Genomic DNA, 26262 nt, shown 5'->3' on the forward strand with positions numbered 1-26262 from the left:
TGCTTCACACCATGATCTTCCAAGGGTCAAGATTCTCTCTTTATCTGCCTTTACAGGGCAAGGAGGCAGGCATATAACTAAGCCTGGCCAATCTAAACTGCTCTGCTGAGACTGAATTTTGAGTACACAAGATAAAGAATTGGTTGTTTGCTCTTTTTAATTATGGTACATAGATCAGAAATTTCTTTCTATAATAGTGGTGCTCAACTTTCTATTGCCTACAAATGGATACATGAAAGTCATTGTTTTTCTAAGAGCTCACCAGCTAAAGGAACTGCATGTAGTACAAATCCACTAAAGGCAAGTTTCCATCCTGCTATCAGGAAAGCAGGGCATTTGTAATTCCTGCCTCCTTGTCCTCACTGTACATATAGTTCTGAAGGTCTTTCTTTTGTATTTGGCATTTCCTTCAAGACATAGGACTTTCCAGGATTCAGGATTCCCTTGTTTAAGCCTGGGTCAGAAACTAGCATTGTCTCCTTCATATTTGTTCTTAGTTATGAGTTCCAATATCAGTGAAAAATTCTCTGAAAACTGGGACATGTGAAAAGTAAGGTTGCCATTGTGAGTTTATACTACATAAATTGACTAATAATGGATCAAAGTAGGGATCAGCAAAGTCATTTTACAATGCTATAATGTCACTTGGGTCAGTGCATCCCATATGTTGGGATTTCATAGACAACTAAAATTTAAAGAGGAAATAACATTCAGGGTTGCCAGATTATAAATTTGCCAAGGAAAGCCATTAGAACCACAAATAATAAAATATCATAAAGGATGAAATCCCTCCCTCCAGTGACCAGGGAGTGAAATGGCCCATGCTAGGCATTTAATCAAATCCTAACAGGCTGCTATGTCAGAGTTCTGCTTAATCTTTGTGTTTCTGGAAGAGCAATAATGGAATATGACTGAACATTGCCAGTTTCTCACTTAAGGAAGTCCAAGCAGTCACAATTTAAAGATGGGTGTGAACAGGAGACTGAGGTGCTAGTGACATAAAGGAAGTGACCCTGTTTCACATAATAAAGGGAAGAGCTAGTGACAAACTTCCTTATTCATTATGGGGTGGTAAAAGAATGCTTTTGTCTTTATGGACTTAGTTCATAAGTTGTAAACTGGTTGACGATAAGTCTAAGCTAGTGTGAAAATGTATTTTGCTGGCCCACATATTATTTAAAAAATTGAATGCTTTTAGACACATGTGAGTATACTTTATAGCTCAACAAAAATTATATTGCCCTATATATTATAGCTGTTCCATTTTACCCATCAACATGGCCTTCACAACCTCCTAGGCATATGACTCTATCCTTATTTACATCAGGGATCAATAAACTGTGTCTGTAAAGAACCAGGTAGTAAATTAAATAAGTTAAGTTTATTAATAATATATTAAATATATTCATGTATTAACAATAAATTAAGCTTTATGGGCTATATGATCTCTGTTATAAATACTCAGATTGCCACTGTAGCATGAAAGCACCTATAGCAATAGGTGAATATAATAGGTACAGTTATATTTGTTTTGTTTTTTACAAGAATAGACAGTAAGCTGGGTTTTGCTCCAAGGATATGTTTTATTAAACCCTTGATAGACTATAGTGTAATTGATAATTAATATTTCATTTTAGAAGATGTTATGTATCTTTGCAAATATAGGTAAACATGTATGCAATCAATCTGATCGATTAATCAAGAAGAATAAATAAATGTATCTAAGTAATCTGATAGAACTTTTCTCTGAACTTGAAATGTCAAAAACCACCTTAAACATTTTACCTATTGCCATTAATTTGGGGTGGTATTCCAAACTGAAGAAACCAAACTTATAAAAGTGCAGTGCTATTTGGGAAGATTATGGTGGAGAAGAATCTAGTTTAAAAAAACAAGAATTTAGAAAACATAGTATTTTGAAGAAAAGCCTCAATTTGAAATCAGGAAAGTAATGGTAGGTAATGCATATGTCCATAAGAAGAGAACCATATGAAATATTTAATTTATTAATAGTTTTTTTTTCCCTTGAGCCCTACAGATAATCATATTTAGTGGGCAGTATTTTTATGTATTTTATTTAGAAATCTCAGATCCTTAGGAAAGCTCAATTGGAATTTGCCAATATCCATTTTTTTTCTTTTCTTGGCACAAAACTAAATTACACTCCCCTTATTGTTAAGACCCCCGTGTAGTTGAGTGAAGGTCACATGACTGTACTAATATCAATGAAATGTGGGTGAACTGAGCTATTCCCTTTCCAGAACAGGCTAATAAAACACCTGCCATTTATGACCCTTCCTTATTTTCTTCTTCTGTAGTAACTTTTGTAGCAACCTCAGAGGCCATGAGTTGATGATGGCACAGCAGAAGATGGAAGAAGCTGAGTCCCTGAGGTACCTTATGAAAGAAGTCCAATCAATAAAGTTCCCAAGACTTTATATGAGTAAGATATTAATTTTTGTTGAGTTAAGCTGCTGAGATTTGAGATGGGTTGTTGGCAGATAACCTACCTGGACTAATATATGGATACATAGCATCAATCTAGTATTTTGATGGGATAGAGTATAGGAAAACAGACCGAGAAGAGAAAACTGTGGTCTATACAAAGACAGAGGCAGCCCAAGGAAGAGCTCTGTCTATATCCACCTGCATCATGACCCACATGGATATGGGAACTGCAGGAGGCACTAGGGGGCAACTACCAGGTGGATATCTCAGGAAAGAAACCCAAGACAGGTAACTTGTAAAGGTATGATATGCATATATGTAAATAATCAAAGTGGGATATGTGTGTTAGAGTTTATATGTATGTGTATATATCCTTATTTGTCTTATTTTTTTACAGACCCTTAAAAATTTTATCAAGGATTAATTTCTGTTTAGAGAACCATTTGAAAACCATCACTAATGGGCTTTTCAAAATGGTGTGTGGTCAGTTATGGAAACATGAACTAAAAGAGAAACAGAGACCATCATTGCTTATATGTGCACCAGCAACATCCAGGGAAGAGAAGGTCATAATCAACCATCTTTGTCTATATTCTCACTAGCAAGGACATCCTAAACATGAAAATGAATGAAGGGAGTGGCTTCACAAAAGTATTCTCACTGTAAAGTGGATGAATCAGGCTGTCTGGCTACCATTAAATGTTTAATTCATCCAGTTCCTCTTGTTCTGATTCCAGAATGTGCTGGTCACCATGACCTCAAAGTTCTCACTCACCAATGTTTATAGGATTCGTTACAAGTTGCAATTGGCATTTTAGTTCTATGTCATCTTATGAATTTGGTGGCAACTCATGGGTGGCATAAAAGTTTTATGCATTTGCCTTATAAGGTTGAATAACATAAGTTTGGTTCTGAAAGTTGGAATTGTTCTTGGTAAATTAGCAAGTTCAGATTTCTTAGTTTGTGAAGTTGAGTGCTGGATTCTAGACTGTGGTACTTTTATCAAGAAAACCAAAGTCATTGACTAAGGATTTTTAACAAATAGTCTTGTCTGTTATTTCGTTTGTCAAGCATACATCACAGCTGATATGAACACTCTTCTTATGAATTTCTACTGTTCTATCTTTCCACATGGTCTTCATTTTGAAAGATGTTCATCTAAAGGTAACAGTAAAACACAACTTGAAAAATTATGAAGCTCCAAAATTATATGGCTATCAGCTACAGACAATCCATGCAGGTCTGTGGCTCTGTCCCTTCCTCTGTCTTGGCTTTACCTTCAAGGTTGCAAGATGGGAAGCAACAGAACTGATGATCAAACAAACCCAGTAATATCCACAGACAGAAAAGCCTAAGTCCGGGATAGTGAACCCTTTTATAAAAGCCGCCCACTTTTGCAGTGCTGGTCAACCTGGTCCCTCCCGCCCACTAGTGGGCGTTGCAGCTTTCCATGGTGCCCCCCTCTCCGTAGTGGAGCAACCAAACAGCACTGCGATTGGCCCACCATGAAAGTTGGACCACCCACTAGTGGGTGGGAGGGACCAGGTTAACCAGTACCGTAAAAGTGGGCGGTTTTTATAAAAAGGTTCGCCATCACAGGCCTAAGTCCTCCTTATGTTTTTTTAAGAGCTATCAAACCTTTTCCAGAAACTTTCCAGCACGCTTCCACTCAATTTCACTGGTCAGAATGTTATCATTTGTCTGTGTCTAAATTTGCATTAAAAATGAGACCACTTGGGGCTTCCAGTCAAGATAGCAGCGTAGGTAAACACAGTGCTCACACCCTCCCACAACCACATCAAAATTACAACTAAACTACAGAACAGCCCTCATGCAAAACCACATGAAATCTAGCTGAACAGAATTTTTATAACTATGGATAGAAAGAAGAAGCCACATCAGACTGGTAGGGGAGGACGGAGACACGGAATGAGCTGGTCCCACACTCAAGAATGCCAGTTAGAAATCAGGAAAGATATCTTGGCTGCAGAGGTCCCCCCTGTGAGGAGTGAGGGGTCCCAGATTGACACCAGGCCCCCTAGCCCAGGGTTCCAGTGCTGTAAGAGAAGTTCTCACAACTTCTGGCATAAAAACCAGTGAGGGTTGTGGCTGAGTGAGACAGAGGGCTGTTGGAGTCCCACGCAGTTTTTCTTAAAAGGACCATGCACGGACTTCCTCGGACTCACTCGCTATTAGCTCCAGTGTTGAGGCAGCAGTTCAAAAGGCACCAGGGCTCTTTTTAACAAGACAGGTAATAATAAGTGTTGGAGAGACTGTGGAGAAAAAGGAACCCTCATTCACTGTTGGTGGGAATGTATAGTACAACTATTATGGAAGAAATTATGGTGGTTCCTCAAAAAATTAAGAATAGAACTATCCATATCACCCAGCAATCCCTCTACTGGGTACATACCCTCAAAACTCAAAATCATTGGTACATAAAGACACATGCAGCCCCATGTTCATCGCAGCATTGTTCACAGTGGCCAAGACATGGAAACAACCAAAAAGCCCTTCAATAGAAGATTGGATAAAGAAATTGTGGTATATAGATATACTATGGAATACTACTCAGCCATAAGAAATGATGACATAAGATCATTTACGACAACATGGATGGACCTTGATAACATTATAATGAGTAAAATAAGTAAATCAGAAAAAAACTTAAGAACTGTATGATTCCATACATAGGTGGGACACAAAACTGAGACTCATGGACATAGATAAGAGCACAATGGTTACCAGGGAGAGGAGAAGGGAGGAGAGGGAGGTAGTAGTGGGAGGGGAGGGGCATAAAGAAAACTACATGAAGGATGACGAAAGATGATTTGACTTTGGGTGATGGGTATAAAACAGGGGTCCCCAAACTTTTTACACAGGGGGCCAGTTCACTGTCCCTCAGACCGTTGGAGGGCTGGACTATAAAAAAAACTATGAACAAATCCCTATGCACACTACACATATCTTATTTTAAAGTAAAAAAACAAAATGGGAACAAATACAATATTTAAAATAAAAAACAAGTAAATTTAAATCAAGAAACTGACCAGTATTTCAATGGGAACTATGGGCCTGCTTTTGGCTAATGAGATGGTCAATGTGCTCCTTTCATTGACCACCAATGAAAGAGGTGCCCCTTCCGGAAGTGCAGCGGGGGCCAGATAAATGGCCTCAGGGGGCCGCATGTTTGGGGACCCCTGGTATAAAACATAATCGAATGTCAAAATGATCTGAGATGTTTTCTCTAAATCTATATGCTCTAGTTGACCAATGTCACCCTGTTAAAATTAATTATCTAAATAAAACTGTTTTTTAGAAAAGGCTCCAGGGATGTAGCAGGAAGAAATGAATTGACTGGCATCAAGGCAAGGGCTGGAGGGGCAGCTTTTCCCAGGCAGAGTGCTGGCAGAGGCCATTGTTCCACTGCTGAGCCCTCCCTGCCCCCAAAGAGCTGGGGGGAGGCTGGAAGGTGCTAAATCTGAGCCTCCATCAACCTGGACAACATTGGTAGCCCCACCCTGGTTATTCCCAAAGAGCCTGCCCCACCCAATTTTCCAGCCCACCTAACCCATTTCCAGTGGCTTTTCTGTACAAACAACCTATCTTGGCTCATGTTGCAGATTTTCCTAAAACCTCTCAAACAAGCAGCATCTAGTCTTGGACTGCTCCATATCTCTTGCTAAGTAACCCCAGACCTGGCATTAACAGCAGCTGGCATTGGTTCGCAGCTTTTGTAAAATGCAAAATATACCCACAAATGCAAAGAAATACCCACAAACTTAGCTCCTCTTTTAGTCATTGAGTTATTATGTGACTTATAATCTCTCTGAGGCTCCTCTTCTATAAAAAGATGATAGGCTCAATTTAGCAGTTAGTGTGTTAAAGCTAAAAATATACAAGAAACAGAATGGTAAGTGGAAGTAAGGGAAATTCTAAAGTGATTTAGAATTTGAGCCATTCTGGGTCCCAAGTCACAAAGAATCACAGGAATAAACAAAACTCTTTTACAACATTCATTGCACTTGTCCTAGAAAAGGGGTCCCTTTTATTCTTTTAACTGAAAAATATTCAATTAAAATACTAATTTAATTATAAAATCACTTTTTTACTATTTCTGCTGGGCTGAGAACAGACCCTCTAAATTATAATATTAAATCATGGTATTAATGGCTTATGTAATTTACAGTTAAGTGAATCTACATAATTCAGGAAGATAATTTCACTCATCAGGCATGAGCGTGAAGCTCTGAAGAATAGCATGTGCCCCTAAGTTTATAGGTGTGTCACCCCAGAAACTGATGGGTCTCTACAACTATTAGTTCCATCTATAAAAGATGACTATTTGATGATTATATCCAAGCAATATGAACTAAAGTCATGCTTCTCAATCTTTAACATGAACACAGATCTGCAGATCTTGTTAAAAAGCAGTTCCTGATTCAATAGGTCTGGAATAGGACCCTGGAAGTTTCTTGTTAACAAGCTTCCATTGAAATGTGTTCTTTCTAGAAAGCATCACATACAGCTAGTGCTCAACTTACAACCACGATTGGTTCCGACAGACTGGTTGTAACACAATTTGGTCATAAGTTGAGTAGGTTATATGTACAGTACTGTGAAATGATGTTATAAAAATCTTTAAGTCATATTTTATCATAATTTTCTTTCATTATTGTTATATATCATAATTTTCTTTGTTCATTTTATGCCATTTGTATCATCTCTACACCATTTTGTTTCTTATTTTTACATTTGTCAGGTTTAAGTAAAACACTGCATTACCAGTACAACTGGTTTAATATTTGCAAAGACAGTTTCCTCTTGGTAGACATCTTGGGAGGGGTTTGATGAAAAATATCCAAGACACAAAACACAAATTGTTGTACCGAGTCTGGGATAATAGTTGAAATGGTATATGCAGAGATGGTAGTGCTGCCAGAAGCTGGTCCGCACTGTCATATGCCCAGCTGGGCAACGCTTGTGCTGCCAGACATGGAGCAGTCATGGCTAGCAATTGTGGTAGTAAAGTTGAATGGTCGTAAGTTGCATAGGTAGTAAGTCGATCAATATTTGTATTCTATTAAAAAGTAAAATATTTGCTTGACCACGTGGTGGTGCAGTGGATAAAGCATTGGACTAGGACACTGAGGACCCAGGTTTAAAACCCCAAAATCCCCGGCTTGAGTGTGGGCTCACCAGCTTGAGTGTGGGGTTGCTGGCTTGAGCATGGGATCACAGATGTGACCCCATGGTCACTGGCTTGAGCACAAAGGTCGCTGGCTTGAGCAATGGTCACTGGCTCAGCTGGAGATCCCCCCCCCCCCCCCGTCAAGGTACTTGTGAGAAAGCAATCAATGAACAACTAAGGAGTTGCAACAAAGTACTGATGCTTTTAATCTCTCTCCCTTCCTGTTTGTTTCTGTCTCTCTCCGGAAGGAAGGAAGGAAGGAAGGAAGGAAGGAAGGAAGGAAGGAAGGAAGGAAGGAAGGAAGGAAGGAAGGAAGGAGAAAAAAGAAAGAGAGAAAGAGAGAGAGAGAGAGAAATAGAAAGAAAGAGAGAGAGAGAAATAGAAAGAAAGAAAGAAAGAAAGAAAGAAAGAAAGAAAGAAAGAAAGAAAGAAAGAAAGAAAGAAAGAGAGAGAGAAAGAAAGAGAGAAAGAAAGAGAGAAAGAAAGAGAGAAAGAAAGAGAGAAAGAAAGAAGAAAGAAAGAAAGAAAGATCTTTAGTCAAGTGACTGGTGGACCATATATTTCATGACTTCAAGTTTCACTGTTTTAGTCATCCATACCTATGATGTAATACTCATTTATTCATTAATCTTTCACATTTAATCATGTAGTTGAAGGTGACATTGCTAAAGAATTTGGAATAGCAAGAAGTAACTGTAATCAGGTAATGGTTTAAGTGACAAATTCCCAGGAACAAATACTATCTAAGGTGTATAGGCAGTATTTTTAAAACATACAAGAGTGGGGCAAAAGTAGGTTTACAGTTGTTTGCATGGAAAATAATACAATGATTAATAAATAATAATACAAGAATAAACCCCGTGTTTATATACTCACAGCTGCAAACCTACTTTTGCCCCACCCTATATATGTAGAAATAAAACTGGAGGGAAAATTCAGCTGAATATAATAGGGGTTATATATGGATGGGAGTACTGTGTGTATATGTGTGTGTCTATCCTTATTTTCTTCTAACTTTATTATATTTTCAAAAAAGTTTAAGCAAGGCTATTTCCCATAATTCAAAAAGCCTCTCTTTCTAGATAGATCAACCAGGTTATGACAGAAAAACAGTAATTGTACTAATTTTGCAGTAATGGATAAAATTGTTGATATAGTCAACAAAGAGACTATAGACTCAAGAACCAAGAAAGAGAAAAAAATGAAAAAAGAAACTTCACAAGAATTTTAAGTTAATGGGATCTTTATTCCTTTAAATCTGGAAGGCTCTACTTGAATTATCTGGGAAGAAAAAACAGATAGAAAAAGACATGAACTGACTCTGATTTGTCTCATTCTCTTTGGATAAAATAATCTTCATCATGACCTTCAATGTCAATGCCAGAGCCCAGGAAGGTAGTGAGGGCCAGTGAGAAGTGCAGCCTTTGAGGACTGATGGCCTCACTTTACTCTCAGCTCTGCTACTTTTAAGACTCTATGCTCAAGGCACTTCATCTTCTCTGAGGCTCCGTTTTCTCATCCGTTAAGTAGAAGCAAAAGCAATGTTTCTCTCAAAAGTTGAGGTGAAAATTGTCAATGTACGTGAAGAACTTAGAGCAGGGGTCCCCAAACTTTTTACACAGGGGGCCAGTTCACTGTCCCTCAGACCGTTGGAGGGCCAGATAATAAAAAAAACTATGAACAAATCCCTATGCACACTGCACATATCTTATTTTAAAGTAAAAAAACAAAACGAGAACAAATACAATATTTAAAATAAAGAACAAGTAAATTTAAATCAACAAACTGACCAGTATTTCAATGGGAACTATGCTCCTCTCACTGACCACCAATGAAAGAGGTGCCCCTTCCGGAAGTGCAGTAGGGGCCGGATAAATGGCTTCAGGGGGCCGCATGTGGCCCGCGGGCCGTAGTTTGGGGACCCCTGACTTAGAGCAATGCCAGCTATGTTACTGTTACAATAAAAACAGACCTTTCTGCACGCATGATAAACAGACTGCTGTTTGCAGTGGGTGAGTTGAAGGAGGAAATAAAAAACTGTTTGAGGAGCATATTTCATATAGTTTAGCACATATTCAACTTCAGTATTTTAAAATGAAGATATTGATTATTTAGTACCATACCTAATATATGAATCTCAAAGCAAATTTCTAATATAATAAAGTCATCTTTTTATGGTCACTGTATTTTACAATGTTTTGAGGTCCCCTGGTAATAAATATAATTTTATGTTTCTTTTGTTATCCAAACAGATTTTAAAGATCTTACTGATGTTCTGGTAAGTATTTTCCAACTGGCCTTCAGGGGAAATAAAGCCCTCATTTGAAGTGTCTGCCAAATTCCATGAGATAAATAGTCCAATCATGGCCAATTTCAACGTACCAACGTGACGTCACTGAGCCAGAAATTGGAAAGAAATATGTAGTAAAATATTATTATATAGTATTCTATCATACAGATAAAATAGACTTAATTTACCTCAATAGTACAGATTGTGATAAAATATTATATAAAAAATTAAGAGATAGGTTTTTAAGAATGTTATCTTTATTTTTAGCATAACTAATTTAATTGTAAGTGTATATGATCTAAATTTTTAATAATGGCTGTGTTTAACAATCAGGTCTCAAAATTCTTGAAGAGTTAGCAATTGGCTGTCTTGAGCTACTATGGGCTAGATGCAGCTTACCATCTGGTGCTAATTACTGTATAGCATATGGAGATTAATGACTTAATTCAAGCACTTACCAAGCGCCCTTCCTATAGAAGAAGTCATGTCCGTAAACATTACTCCACTTGTATCAGTATATATACTAGTGAGGTCAAGGCAGGTCATTATCCCATTTTACTGAAAAGAAAACTAAGGCCCAGAGATGTTAACAAACCTAACAAAGTCAGGGGTATGAAGGGATACAGTAGGAATCACAAACTGAGTTTCTAAAGGGAAGCAGGTAGGTAACTTACACAGAAGTAGGTATTAAGAAACATCTGAGCTTGAACATCTGTTCAAACAAACAGCTGTAATTTTTTAAAGCACTTACTAAGTGCCAAGCACTATGTTGAGTCTTTGCAGAGATTAACTCATTTAATCTTCAAAACAGCTATGAGGTGGGTATCTTATTATCCCCACCGTCTAACTGAAGAAAATGAGGTTCAGAAGGTTGTAAAGTCACACCGTTAGTAAGTAGTGGGGCTGGCATAGAACCTAGCCAGTCTGTGACTTGAGGAGCCCACGTCTTGTCTTCTACGCATGCCTCATTTAAGGGGAGCAGCTATTAGTCAGGTTGGGTGGATTATAAAGATATAGCTTAGTGTTGCCAGACCTTCCAATTTATCAAGAAAAATGATGAAAATCTGGTCTTTTATGAGAAATGGACTGATCTGTAATTAATTCTGGAGAATTCTTGGTTGACAGGACTTTGACTATTTCTTTCCCTCCACCATTTTCTTCCCTTCTTTTGGGGATCCTGTTATATGGATATTGACCCTTCTGTTTCTAGCCAAGATGACTGTCAATAATTACATCCATATTTCCATCTCTTTATCCATTCCTGATACCTACTAATAAACTTTGTTAGACTTCCTCTTCTGGCTCAACTCATTTCTTGGCTCTAACCATTCTGTAGCTCATCAGTCAATCAATGTGCTTCTCTCCAGCAGTGACTCAAACGTGGATGCCTTGGATTGCCTGGGGTCAGATACAGGGGCCACTCCCAGAGTTTCTGATTCAGTAGATCACAGGTGGATACAAGAATTTGCATTTCTAACAAGTTTTTGGGTGACGTTGATGCTGTTGGTCTGGGGATCACACTTTAGGGACCACTTGACTGCCACTCTTCTATCTTTCATACGTCCTACATGCCCTTTGATTTTCCTTATAATTGCTTGTCTCTCTTCCATGTTATCAAACCCTACCATATGGCTTTGGATCTATTAATTTTCCTTACTTTAAATTATTGTTCTAATACATTCATTCTCATTTGTTTGCTATAAGGTGTTCAGGAGTTGGGTTTTTTTTTTCATACACATAGTTTTCCTATGTACGTACACATATATTTAAATATTTATATTTTAATGTAAATATACATATATAAATACATAAATATACATATACAAACCACCTCCTCTGTGATTTATTTCCCTGGGGAGTATCAATAATGTGTCCCTAGCAGAAGGGAAAATGGCAGGCCATAGCTTGTGCCCTCCTAGTGATTTTAAGGAACAATATTGGGGAAATGAACCTTAGAAAAGAGCCTGAAGCTCTGGATGGACAACTGTCTTTGCCACCTCACCACCAGGTGATCCTGCCCCCAGGATCCATGTTCTCTTTTCCCAGGTCCGTGTAAACACCTGTCACCCAGCTGTGTGCAGGAGGGTAGGTCAGAGCAGGGCAGGAGGAGAGAATGCTCAGCCTCTGTAGGTCTGCTGAGCCTGCTATTCGCCATCTCTCACTTTAGCCCAGTTTAAGTCAATCAAGATTATGATGATGAGTTGTCTCACATTTTTAAAAAGACTTTTGGTGAATCGAAATTTAGAGTGTTTTAGTGATTCTACTATTTTAGCAGATAATTTGGGTAGTTTATTTTAGGTAATGTAGTTAGAAATCAGAAGTCCAGATACTGAAGGTTTTAGCCACTTTTTAAAATCCATACAACAGTTCTGTATATCTAGGTTATTTAAATCAGATCTTTAGACTCTAGGAAAACATTGACTATTCAATCTTTTCCCATTAGAAATAATTTTATTGAGGTTAAAACATGCTCAAGATCAGCAAACTATTTCTCATAAATATAGATTTCTTCTGCATGTCTCAAACAAGGAAATTGGGAAGGGGAGAATTCTTGTGCATGAAGGTGACAGGGTGGTGTGGTGGTTATCAGAGCCATCAAAGCAAGAGATGAGTTGGAATTATTCCCAGTCCTAGTCCATGAGTGAATGGCTAATCAGTTAACACCACTTTCCTAACAGTGAAGCAAAACAAATGTAATTTGCTATCTTACAGGCTCAGGCAATTGTAGTGGTTTTGATGACTCCTGGGAAGGCACTGGAAATTGCTTGCCATTGTTAGTAAAGCGCTGATGCACATTTAATTCCCCCATGTGCTTGGGACTTACAAATCACTGAAACCCAAGGAGCACAATTTTCTAATTGAGAATTTTGAAATGCTGCCAGACTCACCAACCACAATAGCTAATGCAAAGGTGAATTCTCAGAAGCAAGTGCTCAGGGCACCGTGCACTCTCTGTTTGGTTTCCTGATACGACACTTTTTTTTTTTCCTACGTGAAGTGCTACGAGTGTCGTGTTTGTGGGAAATTGCAAAAATCTTCTCCCGTTTTGTGATAGTTTGCAAAAATAGCCACAAGTTCCTCCCTGCTTTGTGTCCACATCTTTTGCAATGTGGCTCTGCAGCTCCTGCCATCAAGAGCTGGATGGAGCCTTCCTTCAGTTCTGAAACCGGGCTGGCCTCAGGACCTGCTTGGCCAATGGAGCACTGGCAGACGCGATGCCGACAGGGGCTTGCAAAGCACTTAGGCACTGAATGTTGTTTTCTAGATTGTCTTGGGAACCCTGCCACTGCGGGAACAAGGCTTGGCAAGCCTGCTGGAGAGTGACTGGCCACATGGAGGAGAACTGAGGCCCCTCGGCCAACAATCAACAAGGCACTTGGTGCATAAACGAGCCCTGCCAGGATCAGCCAAACCTCATCCAGATCAGTAGAACCACCCAGCTGAGCCCATTGCAAATTGGTGACCTGCAGAATCATGAGCTAAAAAAAAAAAAAAGAGTTGTTGTTTGAAGCATCTGTGTTTGGAGTTACTTATTATGCAGCAAAAACTAACTGAGGGCAGAAAAGCTAATGGGGAGAGAGAAATGTGCCTGTGGGAAATGTTTTGAGATTTCTTTCCTTAGGTGACTCCTGAGAGCTCTTAGGCCTTCTGAGAATATGATGTGTAGCATTCAATAAATGCATGTCAACTAGAATGACATGCCTATGAGGGTACAGACTGAAATGCTTCTTTAATGTATAGTGCTAAGCATGTGAAGGTTCTCTATAAGTATTTACTGAATGTGTATTTATGAGAATCTGTGTGAATATTGTCTTTTCTCTACACTGTGTAGAAGTTTCTGTCAGTCAGCCCCCCTCCCTTATATCTCCTTAGAATTTAATAGATATTTCTGTGCACACTAGCCTAACTCCAGCTTTCAGTACTTAAAGCTCTTTGCCTTAAGCTCTCTCTTGCCTCTAAAATCTGTTCTGTCATGTACAGAGAACAGTAGAAATGCTGGGTAATCAGTGTCCCCAGAAACACCCCTCTAGAAACGATAAGTGTTGGCAGGTCAACATCTCATCTCCCTCATAGGATAACTCTGAGGTGCCTGTTGTATACTGCTTCCCAGAATTCCCCGGGGTTTTCATCTCCAGCTGCCTACAGTGTAAGGTCCTCAATAATGTTTCCTTTATTGTCTTCTTTCCCCTCCCTCTACCAGTATTTCCCAGGATCATCTTCTAAATAAATTATTTGCACTTCAAGCCCTGCTTTGGAAAGAAACTAAACTAAAAACATGGAGAAAGCTAGAGCTCCAGAGCTGTTGTTCTCTACACTAAGAAGAACAAATAGTAAAGAAAACTCCTGCATCTGCTGGAGACCTATAGTCAGGTGGCTGGTGCACATGGGAACAGATACATGCCACAAGGATGATGAAGACATGTATAAATGCCCTGCTGTGACCCCAGAACCAACAATGCCAAAGCTATTCTATAATTACAAAGAATCTGAAAGGACCTTTGGGTGTAATAAAGAAACAATGATGTTACCTAATGTTTTTCTAAAGAATATAGATCTCATTATGAAAAAAATAAGAATATAACTTTGTTGTATGAATTCCATAAAAGGCAACACTGAGGGCACCGGTTCATTTCAAAGCCCTGGGCTTGCCTGGCCAAGACATTTATGGGAGTTGATGCTTCCTGCTCCTCCCCACGTTTTCTCTCTCTCTAAAAATGAATAAAATCTAAAAAAGAATTCCATAAAAGGCAATTGACTTTTTTTATTAAGAAAATTGTTTTTAAGGTTCTTCATTTGATAATATAGATTTCTAGTGATATAGAGATGATAAGATACACCCATTATATGTAATAAGAACAAAGCTGATTATAAGATTAACAAATTTGATGTAAAATCTACTTCTTCCTTATGTTCCTATAAAATGTCATCACCTGCCTTTCAACCTCTTCAGTTTGTCCTACAGAACTAGAGTCTTCATATTTTTCATTTGACCAGCTTCTGAGACTTATTCATGGTTTAAAGTTTCGGTAATTAAAACAAAAATAAAGTGATTAACTTCATTGCCATCACCAAATCAGATGTTCCCTAGGTTTCTTGCAGATATGGGGAAGCCATGCTGGATTTTAACAAGGTAGTGAGCTTTGTGGATTACCCACATTGGTTTGGATGTATGGCATTGGAGTCAGTAGAGGAAAGACATTAACTCCAAGGTCTCAATTCTCAGTTGGTATTATTTTTCACCAAATTGTCTATAATTGATTATAACCAACATTTGGAATGAATACACTTTTCTTCCAAGGCATAACCCCTTTATAAAACATAAATGATCTTTGTATTCTCTAATTTCTCCATCCTCAGGCCTCAACAAAATTCATTTTCAACAAAATTAAATTTCAAACAGCAAAAAAATTGATTTTCTATAGACTCAAATGAGGACATAATAACTCATTTTATATTGTTATTTAACTCCTGCATTTCTTGCCTTACTCAATGAAATTAATGTACTTAATGGAAAGACTATCTTATGCATAATTTTTAAATATCCCCTAACTGCACCATTAACAGCACTGAAGGTACTGTGGGAATTCAAGATTTTTTCAATGAACTAAATAATGCTTCCCATAATTCCCTGTCCAAGCATGAAATATACATTAGGAGAAATTTTACATTAATGTTAAAATACTGACAGCATTTTAAAGTATTAGCCTCACTGTATGTTTTATCCCCATGGCATTTGTTCTCATTAGTGATAACCCACTCTGGGTAATGGAAATGTCATTATCACTTCTAAGGGAATGCCAGTATGGCTGCATTAACTACTGCTTCTTTAAAGCATGCCAAAGCTTGTGCTGATCAAATAAAGAATGACCTACGTGGACGCAATAAAGCAGCATGAAAATTCTACTGAGAAACACTAGTCAGTTACCAATAGCTAAAAACATTCAGGGAAGATGAGCAAACGTTATGAAGTGGTACAAAGGAGATACATTCTGCTTTGTCTATCAACTTATGCTAGAAACCCGTAATGAAAGGGAACAAATGTTATTAAGTTGTATAGGTGCCTTACTTTGCCTATCAATTTCCTTTTCAAGCTCCCTGTGAAAGGGTCAGTGCAGAGTAAAAATGCTCCATTTTTATGCATGCATCTCAGAAGAACTTGGAAGATGAAATGGAGATAATAGCTGACAGCCTACTTTTGAAATAGTTTGCAATTTCAAACTGAAAAAAGAGTGAATAAATTGGTATTAGTATGCATCAGCATCATCTCATCTAAAAATATATAAATTTACCACTTTAATAAGAATAGTGACGCTCAGAGGCAGAAGTGTTTAACACTTCTCTCTTAAATAAAAAGCAAAATTATATTCTAAACATTCAAGAAATAACAATCTCTACATAACTTATACATTCTTATACAAATGGCTATACAAGTAATTATAAAGCAAGTTAGCCTTTCCAGATTAAGAACTATTAAAACCAACAGTATTCTCTTTATTCAAACCATTAAATGTTAGTTTTATAATATTATAACAATATGAGTGAACACTGATTGTATACTTATTAAGCATCAAGCTTTATTCTAAGTATTCCATAATGTGTTTTATAGAAGCAACCCAGTGAGGTAGATATTACTACTTTTCTTATTTTATATATGAAGCAATGGAGGACAGAGAGGTTTAGTAACTGGCCCAAACATTCAGCTGGCAGATGATGGAACCTTGGGGATATAATAGCTGGGGATTTGACTTCTGCATCAGTTCAAGGTGAAATTTAGTTCAAGGTTCATAAGCACGGCATAATTCAGAAACTGAGGTCGCAGTCGATCCAGATGAAAGCACTGAGCGTACCAGTGTGTAAACTAGGACAAGTCAACAACCTACCTAAGATTCAATCATCCCTGGATCTTCAAATCGAGTGAGAAATCCAGGGCTGTCTAGCACTAACATAAGATAAACTCTCCATACACTGTCTGTGTACACTCAAAGTCTGATCACCCACCCTGGCAATAACCATTGCCCAGACTGGCATCTTTGAAAATACAGACCTGCACTGTCCAACACAATCACCACTGGCTACATGTGCTATCATTGAGCACTTGAAATGTGGCCAGTCTGATAGTAGAGGACTGTAGGTATAAACTACACACCATATTTAAAGACAGAGTATCCCCCAAAACTCAAATACCTCATTAATATAAATATTTCTGTATTGATTATATGTTAATGTAATAATTTTTAGAAAATTGGGTTAAATAAAATATATTACTAAAACTAACTTCTTCTGACTTTAATATAGTTACTAAAAAATTTAAGATTGCATGTACAACCCACATTATATTCTTATTGGGCAGTTCTGGCTTACATGGTGGGTGGTCAAGTCGAGAAGAGTCTAATGTGCGTTGCCACCAAGTTCAGATTTTACTTTTGCTAATTTAGTTCAAGGTGAAATAAAGGATGTCTCCAGATCTAAGCAATTCTGAGAGTTTCCTTTTTCAAAATGGCTGTATTTGTAATAAATTTACTTCTAAAAAGATTTGAGACAATGTTGAGCAGTTACGAAATATTGAGAAAGTATAAAAGTTGCCAGAGCATATTGTTATCATTGTTTCCTTTCTTTCTTTATCTCCTCTTTCTCCATCTCTCTTCTTTCTCCTATGGATGTATACTGATAAATGTTTAACACTTGGCTCTGGGAACAACCTGATTTATAGAGTCTTCCAATTTTATATACTCTCACCATGATAGCGTTCAAACTACCAATGCTTTGTCCCTGAATGTAGAGTGGGAAGAGGTATATAGTACCGTACATGACATGCTATTTCCACCTTACAGATACAATAGAGAAAATAACCTTAAGAGTATATGTGAAAGTAAAATAACTAGGAGGTGGTAGTTACATATATTTCATACCTTTGTTTTTAATATAAATTATTTATTTGCAAGTATGCATAATTAAAATGTTAACAACAGTTGTGCTGAACAATTAACTTGCTGAAAAAAATCCAAACACTCAATGACCGACTCTCTCAGGAGCCGCTGCCAGCTGACTCCAGCCCATCACTGTCTTGACATTGACTTGAAAATCACATGTAAAGAAACAAGACTTCCAAGACTCAAAAACCAAAGAAGTTCTGGCTCCCAATCACTCAACTATCCACAGAGGCTCAGCCCGGGTTAATGGTTATCATTTATAGAGACAGAGTCCCGGAAGGAACGAGAACAAGTAGTTTAGCTAAGTCTAATGCTGTCAATCTTGGTCTCACATAATAGATCACAGAGAGAAACAACAGAATACTCTTTAAGAGCCCTCCAGGGAAGAGTCCCAGCCTCCCTTGGTAACTGTCTCAGGAAGTTCCTTCTTACAACTAACCTAAATCTCTTTTGCTACAGTAGAGGCTCATTTCTACTTGCTTCTTCTTCAGTGAAGGTGGAAACAGCTGGTTACCATCCCCTACATTATAACTCTTCATGTAAGGAAATGAAACACCCCAAACCAGCTTCCAAATCTGTTCAGCTGTAAAAACAGCCTCTTCTTGAACAAAAACAAACAATAAATTAAAGGGAATTGGGAGTTGAGAAGTGCTGCATATTTCACTCCAGGGAAACACCTCGGGGCCAGGTTATACCCTCGTCAGCACCTAGTGATCAAAGGCGCAGTTTTCCCTGGAAACAAATTCAAGGAGTGAAACAGATGGGATTATTAATCAAGCTGCTGTTAGTCTTTTGGGCCATCTTACAGAACATCCTTAAGCAGAAGGCGTCCTGAACTTTATCTTGTAATGAGATTGTAAAATCTTGGCAGAATGCGTGTTGCCTTGTGTGCCATACCTTCCTTCCTATACCCAAGACGTTTCTCTTACGAAAGAGAACGCAATAAATCAGAACGGCTGCCCAAGCTACATCTTAGGTGGTACAAGGAGGCCAGTAGAAACTAAAATGCCAACTAATTTTCAAAGCTATGCCACCCACATTTTAATGCGAGGGTTCTTATCTCTCTAGAAAAATAAATAAATAAAAAGTAGAGGCTGAAGAATTGATTCCAGTGTAGGGCTAGCCGAGATGGAAGCAAACGGGGGCATTTGGAAAAGAAAGAAAGAAAAAATAGCCCACATTCTTGTCAGTTCATGAGAGTGGCCCAGCCTCAAGGGGAGAGCAGAACTGTGAAGTTGCAAAACCCAGGTCTTTCAGGAGATACAACAAACAAGACCCTCTCTCTGATGGCGGCCTTTGCACTATCTGAGATTCTAGACCAGGGGTCCCCAAACTACAGCCCGCGGGCCACATGCGGCCCCCCTGAGGCCATTTATCCAGCCCCCACCGCACTTCCGGAAGGGGCACTTCTTTCATTGGTGGTCAGTGAAAGGAGCATAGTTCCCATTGAAATACTGGTCAGTTTGTTGATTTAAATTTACTTGTTCTTTATTTTAAATGTTATATTTGTTCCCGTTTTGTTTTTTTACTTTAAAATAAGATATGTGCAGTGTGCATAGGGATTTGTTCATAGTTTTTTTTTATAGTCCGGCCCTCCAATGGTCTGAGGGACAGTGAACTGGCCCCCTGTGTAAAAAGTTTGGGGACCCCTGTTCTAGACTGTGGTTATGATATTAGCGCTGGATTTACTTGTGTGTTCTCAAGCAGATATGCGCCTCTTTATTTTGATAGTTCAACGTGTTCGTTCCTTTTCCATCTTCACCTTTGCACCATACCTCATCGTTTCTTTTCTGCCAGAAGCCTAAAAGCTCAGATTTCAAAGCCAAATTCAGCCTAAACTGCCACATTTGCCCTTGGGCTATGTCACATCTCCAGAAAAGAAGAATAACATGAGTTTCTTTTAGTTGGGTCCCCAAACTAGACATTGTTAGGAGATGTTTTTTGTACCTGAAGCTCAGACCTGCTTCCATCCAAGAGCCTGAGATTCTATGATCCTGGCCCACAGATGACAGTGGATGTCACCTCTTCTGTGGACACTGATTTGCTCTCCACTTTGTGAGAGAAAGTTTCCAGTGTGTTGGGAAGAGGGAAAGGGTAGACACATCCTTTTCTAGGGCCTCATAATTTAATCTACCCAACGACAAGGCACACCTATCAGTGACGAGCTGATGTACCCACTGAATGTGCAGACAATGCCCACTGAAGCTCATGGGCACACCTGTCAGAAGCAACAGCAGAAGTAAAAGAAATGGCAGCCCATGGTCCAGATCCAACACATATAAGATGTATCAGCAAATATATTCTCCCATTTAGTGGGTTGTCTTTTTATTTTGTTGATGGTTTCCTTTGCTGTGCAATAACTTCATGAATTTGTGATGTGGTTTTTACGTTTTTTTGTGAGTTTTTTTATTTGAATTAGTTGAACAACATTTTTAAAACTGGGTGATTTCACTTATAAATCTACATTTCTAGTTTCCCCAGAGGACACTGGCACCCCGTGTCCTGTTCCAACATGGCAATGAGTGACTACACCGAGTTGGATTGACCCCGCTAGACAGTATGTGCCTTTGGTCATTGCGGTCCATACTGCTCCCACATATCAGAACATCCACTGCTCTTCATCAGTGTATTTGTTCTGTTAGGTCTGTGTTTCTAGACTTTCTTTGAGTCTCATGCTTTTCTTACATGGTACTGGCCTGGAATCTACATTTTAAATGAGAGGCAAAGTCAGAAAGCCCAGAAATAAACCCATGCCTTAGTAATTGACAAAGGAGGCAAGAACACAATAAGGTAAAACTAGTCTATTCAATAAATGGTATTGGGAAAATTGGACAGATATGTGCAAAAAAATGAAACTGAACCACCTTCTTGTATCATACACAAGAATAAATTCAAAATGAATTAAAGACTCAAAAGACTCAAAATCATAAAAATTCTAGAAGAAAACATAGGCAGTAAAATATTGGACATGTCGTGTAGTGATATTTTTTTTCTGATCTATCTCCTCAGGCAAGGGAAATAAAATAAAAAATAAACAAATAGGACTACACCAAACTAAAAAGTTATTGCACAGCAAAGGAAACCATCAACAAAATAAAAAGACAACCTACTAAATGGGAGAATATATTTGCTGATACATCTTATAAGAGCTTAATATTCAAAATTTACAAGGAACTTATACAACTCAACACCAAAAAATAAAATCTAATTAAGAAAAAGTTAAAAGGCTCTGGCCAGTTTGCTCAGTGGTAGAGCATTGGCCTGGCATGTGGAAGTCCCAAGTTTGATTTTTGGTCAGGGCACACAGAAGCAGCAACCATTTGCTTCTCCACCCCTCCCCCTTCTCTCTCTCTCTCTCTCTCTTTCTCTCTTTTTTTCTCTCTCTCTTTCTTCTCCTCCCACAGCCATGGCTTGATTATTTCAAGCCAATGGCCCGAGGCACTGAAGATGACTCCATGGCCTCACCTCAAGCACTAAAATAGCTTGGTTGCCAAGCAACAGTACAATGGGGAGAGTATCCTCTAGGAGGGGGCTTTCCAGGTGGGTCTTGGTCAGGGTGCATATGGGAGTCTATCTCTCTGCCTACCTGCTTCTCACTTAATAAAAAAAAGTGAAAGAAAAGGGCAAAGGATCTGAATAGACACTTCTCCAAAGAAGACACAGAGATGGCCAATAGACATATAAAAAGAGGCTCAATATCAGTAACCATCAGAAAAATACAAATTAAAGCCACAGTGAATAAATAAGAATGAACTGGTTGCAGGGACAGCAGCAACTGTGGAGTGATCGCACAGCCTTCACCTGTTATAGACCCTTTAGAACCCAGAACCCCAAAGGATCCTGTCCTCGCTTCTTGACTTCAAATGAGAAATCCAATATTGCTTTAAGAAATAAATTTGGTGAGAGTAATGGCGGCATGAGAGATACTCCTGATTTCTCCCCTTGAAATTTCAACATATTAAACAACTATAATGGAGCGAAGAAACTTCAGCTGGGCTCACAGGCTTGCCTAAAAGATATGCACACCGAACGGACTGAAGGTGGGGTGAGGTGAAAAGGGGGGCAGAAGCTAAAACATACTTGCTGTGGGCCTTGGAGAGGAGAGGAGACAAACCTGGAGTGACTGGTTTGTTTGTTTGTTTTCTCTGCTGGACTATGGGGAGGAGGGAAGCTTGGGCTCTCTGGATTTTGCTTGAAGGGTATGGAGAGAGAACTCAAAGTGACCAGGTCTTCTTCTGCAGGGAGGAGTGATGAGACAGAGGAGCAGAGGGGGAGATAAACCAAAGCAGCCAAAGCACAGGGTCACATGCAGTGGTAGAGACAGAGAAAGCTAACCTGATAAGGAGTTGATGTCCAAAATCTATAAAGAACTCACAAAGCTCAGCAACAAATAAGCAAACAATCCAATTAAAAAATGGGGAGAGGACCTGAACAGACACTTCTCTCAAGAGGACATACAAATGGCCAACAGATACATGAAAAGATGCTCATCTTCACTAGGTATTTGAGAAATGCAAATCAAAACTACAATGAGATACCACCTCATACCTGTTAGATTAGCTATTATTAACAAGACAGGTAATAACAAGTGTTGGAGAGGCTGTGGAGAAAAAGGAACCCTCATTCACTGCTTGTGGGAATGCAAATTAGTACAACTATTATGGAAAAAAGTATGGTGGTTCCTCAAAAAATTAAGAATAGAACTACCTTATGACCCAGCAATCCCTCTACTGGGTATCTTCCCCCAAAACTTGAAAACACTGGTACATAAAGACACATGCAGCCCCATGTTCATTGCAGCATTATTCACAGTGGCCAAGACATAGAAACAACCAAAGCGTCCCTCAATAGAGGATTGGTTAAAGAAGATGTGGTACGTATATATAATGGAATACTACTCAGCCATAAGAAACTATGACAAAGTGACATTATGACAACATGAATGGACCTTAAGAACATTATACTGAGTGAAATAAGTAAATCAGAAAAAGTTAACTGTATGATTTCACATCTAGTGGGATATAAAACTGAGACTCATGGACATAGATAAAAGTGAAGTGGTTCCCAAAGGGAAAGGGATGTAGGGGAGGGGAGGTAGAAGGGGGTGGGGGAAGGGTGTAAAGGGGGACAAATACAAGGTGATGGAAAATGATTTGACTTTTGGAGATGGGTATACAACATAAGCAACAGTTCAAATGTTATAGAAATGTTTACCTGAAACCTATGTACTCTTATTGATCAATGTTACCCTGTTAAAGTTAATTTTCTAAATAAAATTTTAAAAAAACACAATAAGATATCATCTCATACCTCTCAGAATGGTTATCATCAATAAATCAACAAACAAGTGTTGGCAAGGATGTGGAGAAATGGAACCCTTGTGCACTGCTGGTGGGAATGCAGACTGGTGCAGCCACTGTGGAAAGCACTATAGAAGTTCCTCAAAAATTAAAAATGGAACTGCCTTAAGACCCAGCAATTCCACTTCTGGGAATACATGCAAAAACAAACAAAAAAACAAACAAACAAACCCAAGCACTAATTTGGAAAAATATATGCACTCCTATGTTCATTGCAGTATTATTTACAATAGTTAAGATTTGGAAGCAACCCAAGTGCTCATCAGTAGATGAATAGGTAGAAAAGCTATATTACATTTACACACTGTTAATACTACTCAGCCATAGAAAAGAAGAAATCTCACCTTTTGTGACAGCACAGATGGACCTGGGGAGTATTATGCTGGGGAGAAAAACAAGTACCATATGATTTCACTTATATGTGGAATCTAATGAACAAAATAAACTAACAAACAAAATAGAAACAGACTCATAGATACAGAGAACAGACTGACAGCTGTCAGAGGGGATGAATGTTGGGGGGCTGGATGAAAAAGGTAAAGGGATTAAGCAGAGAAGAAAACCCTTATAGACACAGACATCAGTGTGGGGATTGCAGGAGGGAAAAGGGGGTGGGGGAAGTCGAGGAAGGTGGAGGGGGGAGACGATGTCAGAGGGAGACTTAACTTTGGGAAATGAACACACAATGCAATATACAGACGATGTATTATAGAATTGTACACCCAAAACCTGTATAATTTTATTAACCAATGCCACCCTATTAGATGCAATAAAAATAAAAAAATACAAACATAAACTTGATTTTGAGACAAAAGAAAATGTATAAGGCAGACAAAGAAAGGGAATGTCCTAGAACAGTGCTATTCCCTGGTCAGTGGCTTTTGGTTCATGCTCTTGAGTGGAGATAGGCAGAATTTACTGATTGTGAAAGTGTGAGAACTATGCAAGGATACAAACTAATAGACTTTTCATAGTGTTTTTATGCCAGTCCAAAGTTGGCCTTTAGCAGTTTGGTCTTTTTTCTTTTAACTTTTCTTTTCCATCATTTAAAAATATTTATATATGTATGCTCTAAAAAATCAGGAAAAATAAAAAATACTCCCTCTTATTACATACAGTTCCATTACCTTGCTCCCTCTTCTTAAGTAACCAGTTTTCTGTTAATTGTGAATCCTTCCAGAAAATGTCTAGTCATATATATACATTCATATCCATTGTTTTACACAAATGAGTTTTACCGTGATCACTGTTTCTTAACAACATACATTTCTTCATTATTCTCCTTGAAAAGTATCTTTATTAGTTTTGTGAAAATGATACACAGCCATATTAAATCATTCAAATAATAAAAATGGATATCAAATAAAATTAAAATTACTTAAAATCATTTCACCCCAAAACAACTGTTAGTAACATGTAAAGATCTTCATCACAAACATCTTTCTGTGTATACATACAAGCAGATGGATAGAAAGATAGATGGATGGATGGTTGGATGGATGGTTGGATGGATGGATGGATGGAAAGATGGAAGAAAGGAAGGAATGAAGGAAGGAAGGAAGGGAGGGAGGGAAGGAGGGAGGGAGGGAGGGAAGGAGGGAGAGAGGGAGGGAGGGAGGGAGGGAGGGAGGGAGGGAGGGAGGGAGGGAGGGAGGGAGGGAGGAAGAACAACAGATTGATAAATCAATTAATCGATAGAAAAAAAGAATAATGTTATGATGGCACTTTGAAATAAATGTTTTAATTGTGATTTTTCTTAAATTTAAAAATGAAGAAAAAGAAAGCTAAGGAGTTATTTAACTTCAAAAAAGAATGTTTCTTTGCAAAATCAATCAGTTTCTACACAGTTCCTAAATGTGATATTAGGAACTACATACTAGATACTATTAGACTCTCTTTTGTGAAAAATGTGGAAACTAGCATTCCTAATTTTATTATGTATATTCTTTTTTTTATATTTGAGTTTTATGACACTTACATTCTGTTCTGTAACAGTAATTTCAATAGTCATTTAGTTTTATTTCTATATTTAAATAGTACGAATGCTAATCACCATCAATGTTTTATTATGGCTATTCCATTTCTTATTTTTTAATACAGCTTATTTGATTTATCAACTGAATTAAATAATCCAATAGTTGGTTTGGTCTTTTTTGTCAAGAATGGCTCTTGGGTCGTCTACTATATAAATTATGACATATTTGAAAATGTCCTTGTGTTGGCTTTATACTTGAAGGACAACTTGGCTGGACCTATGACTCTCAGCTCACATTTTTTTCTCAGAACTCTGTGGACTTTGCTCTATTGTCTTCTGGCATTGAGTATTTTCTGTGTAGATTATTGAGAACAATCTGACTTCTCCCCAGTTAGTGACTTTTTTGCTGTCTAGAAAGCCGTGAAAGTCTTCCCCATATTTGTGTTTTAATAACTTCACTAGCATTTATTTTAGTGTTGATTATTATATAATTTGGGGGAGAATATCATGTACCATTACATCTGAAGATTCAAATTTTATGGGAAACATTCAAGAAACAGAGGATACACAGAGGTTAAGTAACTTGCTCAGGATCATGTATCTGATAAATAGCAAGGTCTGGATTTCAATCCGGCTGTCTGATTCCAGACCCTCCTCTCTACCCCAGTTGCTACAGTACAGTCTGTCCTGAGAAGGATGTGTGCTGGATTCCTCCTCTGAAAGCCAGTTAGCTGACTAAATACTATTTACCCCAAGGGTGTCTGCGTTTAGCAGGTGCTGGGCTGTTTAGGCCACCCCCACCATTTGGAAGTCACTGTCTAGAAAAAGGATGACCTAGTGGATTTCAATCATTGTGCTACTGCATTCTTTTAGAATTAGAGAAAGGCAATAAAAAGAAGAAACAGAAAGACAGAGTAACTGAACAAAAATTAGCAGAGAAAATAAGCATAGGGGGCTGACACAGACTGATGGAAGCAGATCCGACTTCCGCTGCTAACTGGCTTCATCCTTAGACCTCCTCTCCCCGATCACAACTTCCCCTAATGGTACCAGGTTTCCTTAATTCC

The sequence above is a fragment of the Saccopteryx leptura genome, chromosome 5 (assembly GCF_036850995.1).
Source record: "Saccopteryx leptura isolate mSacLep1 chromosome 5, mSacLep1_pri_phased_curated, whole genome shotgun sequence".
NCBI lineage: Eukaryota > Metazoa > Chordata > Mammalia > Chiroptera > Emballonuridae > Saccopteryx > Saccopteryx leptura.